Source organism: Galeopterus variegatus, unplaced genomic scaffold (genome assembly GCF_000696425.1).
Source record: "Galeopterus variegatus unplaced genomic scaffold, G_variegatus-3.0.2 Scaffold180, whole genome shotgun sequence".
Taxonomy (NCBI): domain Eukaryota; kingdom Metazoa; phylum Chordata; class Mammalia; order Dermoptera; family Cynocephalidae; genus Galeopterus; species Galeopterus variegatus.
This window is the reverse complement of record NW_007726291.1, coordinates 598,856-604,280: the sequence shown is the minus strand read 5'-3', so window position 1 is coordinate 604,280 and position 5,425 is coordinate 598,856. Positions and strand designations below refer to the sequence as shown.

General features: G+C 41.1%; 1 pseudogene; it reads left to right on the top strand.

Moving 5' to 3' along the window:
- Nucleotides 1–3,843: 3,843 nt before the first annotated feature.
- Nucleotides 3,844–5,425, top strand: part of LOC103582518 — a 9,874-nt pseudogene continuing 8,292 nt past the window's right edge.

Sequence of the window (5,425 nt, the reverse complement as noted above, 5' to 3'; positions counted from 1 at the left end):
TCTAGTTTTTGCTGGCTTTTTTGCCCCCAGGTGTCTGACACTGCTCACTCCACTTCTAAGTCTATTTCAACCTGGATAAATTTCTTTTGGTTCTGCGTGACAATGTATGTTACTGCTACTCAGTGACTATCGATGCTGTGTCCCCACTTAACAGATGAGACCTCCTGGATCCAACTTGAACTGGACCCAAGTTTTTCTTGCTCCAGTGGATACTGTGACATTTTGGGACCCAACATTGTGTCTGGGTTGGTGTATCCTAAATCTAGTCCCACTGGCTCCAATTTAGTCCTTGGTTCCTGAAGGGTAGGTAGCCTTTGAGGCCCAACATGCTTCACATTTTGGTCTGTAAGTGTTAGGAAAGAGTAGTCAAATCATACCACACAGAAGATGAATAGATAAGCATGTCAAATCATACCACACAGAAGATGAGTAGATAAGCATAAACTAAAAAAGTGACATAATGAAAGTGGCATTTTAGGATGATTAATTTCTTAATGTTATACAGGACAGATAAGAAGCAGGGCTAGCATTTCAATCCATTAATTGAGGTATGTCATGCTTAAAACTTGGCTCAGGGCCGGCCCGGTGGCGCACTGGAGAGTGCGCCGCTTGGGAGCGAGGCGGCGCTCCCGCTGAGGGTTCGGATCCCATGTGGAAACCGGTTCCCGCTCACTGGCTGAGCACGGAGCGGGCGCAACACCAAGGGTTGCGATCCTGTTACCGGTCAGTAAAAAAGGCAAAAAGGAAAAAAAAAAAAAACTTGGCTCAGGCTAGTAGTGAACCTAAGAAGTAATAAATCTAAAACACTTTATGGAAACAAAATACTATTTACATTAAGATTTTCACTGTAGAATAATTTATAATAGAAAAAACTTGCAATGACCCAAATATTCAACAGTGGGGGAATGATTTAAATAAATTGTGATTATAGCCCACTTAATGAAATATTACATAACTACCTAAATAAACCACTATGAAGACAGTGAATGAAAATGGGAAAGTGGGTATGTTATAATACCAAATAAAAAAGGCAGAATAAAAAACAACGTGCAGAATTATTACAAAGTCTATAAATGTGCATATAAAATATGCACATAAATTGTACCAAATCATAATAGGGATTGCATGATACAGTTGGAATTATGTGTGATTTTATTTTTTCTATTTTCCAAATTCCTCTAATTTAAAAAATTTTGTAATTCTAATTTACTATTTAGACCAATTCTATATGTGATTTAAATGATCATTTTGATAAATTTATTGGTGCCCGATGTCTCCTAGGTCCTCAACTGAGCCTTGAGAGAAAGGAAACATAGCCATTTTCAGAAAGTCATTGTTTAAACACCAAAAACAGCTTTGGCTTTTGATGAAAAAATAAAAACAAACAAGCAACAACAAAACATCTTTCTCTGAGCACCCCAAAGAAGACCTACTCACTGAAAATCTATGCATTGGATTTATATGAGGGTACTTCAAAAAGTTCATGGAAAAATAGAATTAAAAGATAATGTGAATCTTTCCATGAACTTTTTGAAGTGCCCTCATATCGATTTCTAGCATAGGTGGGGGCCAGCTACCTTCCAGGCCACCATTCACCTCCCTTTCCCTGTTGGCCATAATGGGAACTAATGTTGAAATTGCCAAGCCCTAACTTGTCTGAGTGGCATGGCTTTTTTGTATCCTGATATTGTTCCTCATTCTACATTGAGGCAGTATTAACTCAGTGGATCAGATCATGGACTTTGAAATAAGGCAGACCTGGGCTCAAATGCTGGGTCCTGTGCTCATAGCTATGCAACTGTGGGCAAGTTACTTAACTGTGCCACGTTTCCACTGGCTCAGGGTGAAATTATTTACCTTGCAGGATTGTAGGGTGGTTGTAATAAAGCCAAGGAAGAGCTACTGATAGAGATATTTTGCTGTCCCTCAACCTCACCAAGTTGCTGCTGAGGGAGAAGAGTACTGGCCTGCTAGGGGAGGTCAGGACAGGGCTGTGCTCAAAGACACTGTGCCTCTCGACTCAACCTGTTCTGTCTGCATTAATGACTCTCCTGGAACAGTTTGGAAGTCATTATCATCCAGCACCCAGACATTCTTTTATGCAACTACAGGATTTACTGAGGTAAAGGCACAACAATTTTCAGATGAGGCTGGAAAAGAAGCATCTTCATAATAACTTAATGATGGCAAAGATGAACAGATAAGTGGGTGTCTAGAAATAACCACTGAGTTTATATAACAGCTCTCTGAACTCATCTCCCCTGAATACTCCCTTTTGTGGTATTTAGGGTTTTCCACCACTTCTTCTTGGTATCTAGAACCTCTGTGTGCCCAGCTATGAGTCAAATCTATGTAGAAGCTCAGGCTGTTCAGGAACACTCAGAGGACTCCCTTAAGTACCACAAGAGAATACAAGGTCATAGTCATTAAGTACTAAATAGTGAGGGGAATAATTCAGATGGGTGGGCTCCTGTCTCTCCTTCCATCACATTTCACACCTGTCCTCACCAGAGAGTCTAGGACCCTTCATAATGTCCAAGTTCACAGCTCTTATTGCCTCCCATATTCAGTTCCACCATACGTACTATGCCACCCCAAATTTCAGCACCTGTCCTCTATCATACAATCTAATATGTGTCCTCAAATAAATGGTGAGTGAGGTTGATGTAGCCCTTAAGCACCAAGACCACTTCCAAGTCTGGTCCAATGGGGAGCAGACTGGAGGATGCTCTTGGGTGCTCGTACACAGCTCCGGAGCAACTCCACTTCCATCAGGAAAACCCATGTGGGAAACTCTGGACCTGTCCTGTCTGATAGCAGGGATCTATCAGAGGAGATACCTGACCCCGTGTCTTTAAACTGGCCAGGTGCCCCTAGCACAGGTGGCCAATGCTCAATGTAAATGGACTCCCACTCTGATACTTTGTGCACAGCCTACAACATCAAATGTCTATTTCATGACTGCACTCGGCTTCGTGAAAATATTTATGGTCTCTTGACTCTTGACCCCTTGCCCCCTGTCTTGTTTATGGCTGTGTACTCATCCCTCCGATCTCATGCTTGATGTGGTCCTTTCGACACAGACTTCTGATTTCTCTTCACAACGCCTTACATTTGCCCCTTGGGTTACCTCTGCTTCCACCTCTCTCCGTTGACAATTCCGCCTTTCCAGCCCAGCCCCCACAACACCTGGCATTATTTCCTCATGGTGTGTGTTTCTACCCTGGCCCTGTTACTACCAGCCACATACAAGAAACTAACATATCATTCCACCATCTACTTACTGTGAGGACTATAGCGACACAGCAGTTTTCACATCTCTTACTTTCAAAGTCCCCATCTGCTGACAGTCAGGTCTATAGAGAGCAGAACGTACTTAAGTATGAACACTTTAAGACAGACCAGGTACAGAGATGTGGAGCACTAGTGAAACTAGGAAGCTGTAAACAACACATTCATCTGTCTTGCTCATGGACTCTGATCTCTGCATTTTGTTACCTACGCTTGCTCTCTACCTGTCTCTGATTCTGACCTGTCTCCTCTTGGCACGGTCCATGAACTTGCTGGCTATTCCTCTGGGTTTACCTCTTCCACTTGGCATTTTGACAATGGCTTGTATACTCTCTCCCCTGCCCGTTCCCCACCCTGCTTGTCCAGTATGGGACAATCAGGTCCTCCTCCCCCAGCTGGCCCAGTTCTCACTTGACCACTTTGCCAACACTGACCAGAAGCTGCTCCTCACACCCCATCTCCCTCCCACAGGCAGTGGAGACTTTCAAGTAGGACTAATACCCCCCCATGGGGAATTAAGAAGAAAGTTGGTTAAGTGATGGGGGTGAGGGAATGAAGCGAAGAGGTCGTAGAAAGCGGGAAAGGGTGAAAACGTCAGGGAAGACCACAGAGGACGAGGAAGAATTGTAAAGTCGTTCAGGTAACATTTGGGGGATGAAATGCTTTAAAGAATGAGATGAAAGGCAAGTGGAGTTCTTATGAAAAACAAAAATAAAGTTTGTGGAAGTGAGAGCTGAAAATAGGAAAATAAAATGAAATGGGGGTAATATTCGGAGGGGAGGAGTGTGGCAGGAGTGAAGGTGGAAAGATGGGCTTTGGGGCCATTCCAAGGTGGAATTATTACAAGGCGGGCAACTACACAATTAGCAATGACAAATTAGCCATTAGAGGGTGCTGTAGTAGTTCTTGCCTTCGGGAAAGGTGTATTTTAAAAGATGGCTTAAATAAGTACAAAAATAAATATAAAATAAAGCTGACTATTAACTACAACAACAAAAGTTCAATTAAAGGAAATACAGAAAGGGACACCATGACATTCCACACTGAGTTCTACACCTTGCACGGAGTAGATTCTCAACAAAAATCATTTCGGGAGAGAAGCTGACATTCAAAAGTATGCTGTAGTACATGTGTGATTTTTAAATTGCATGGTGGACGTTGAATTCTCTATTAGTAATTTTGAACATTGGATGCCCTTAGAATCATCTGGGAAGCTTTTAAAATGATTATTGTCCAGCCTCCACATTCAGAGGTTCTGATGTAATGGTCAGGAGTGAGGCCTGGGAATTGGTATTGCTCCCAAATAATGCTCACGAGCAGCCAGGTTTGAGAACCTCCAGTATGTTTCCCCTTTGGAAGGTCCAGGGACTTAGAATCCAAGGGGAGAAATGCAAGTCTGGGAACTAAGACGTACAGATTCTAGACCTAACACTAGTGCCCATTAACAAATGTTGGATAATTTCCTCTCATCAATGCAACAAAAATGGCACATAAAATCAGAGCAATTTATTATTTCTATCCCTTATTTTTCTCAAAAACTCTGAGACTAAAATTTGTGGATTCTTTAATAGGAAGTTACTATGTAAATATATTTAATTACTAAAAATCTTTAGCAATAAAAAAATCATGTTATTTTTTATAACAGAACATACTGTGATTTAGAGTTTACTTATAAGTAATCAATGTATTCATTTTTGACACACTTGGTCCCATTTGTTTCTCTCACGATCTCTGCCAGTTAAGTATTTATTTTGCAAATGATTGGCCTAATATCACACCTCCTTAAGTGACAAAGCCACTTTCTACTCTCTTTTTTCAGTCTGTGTGTTTTTCTAGATCATTGTTGACATGCTAAAATCTGGCATATTCTATGATGAATCAACAGTATTGTTTTAAATGTAAAGAGTAAAAACTCTGGCCCTATTTTCAACAAATTGCTTAACTGACAGGATGACGGAATGGAAATAAATAAATTGAATAGGGTAAGTAAAAGTTATGAGGAATTGGCACTGGGCAATGGCTATTTCTAAGGGAATTAAAAAGACATAAAGAAAGTAACAAAATGCAATAAACTATCCAGCTCGTACCATTGTAACTGCTAAATAAATGTTTGTTGAAAGAATGGATACGTAAA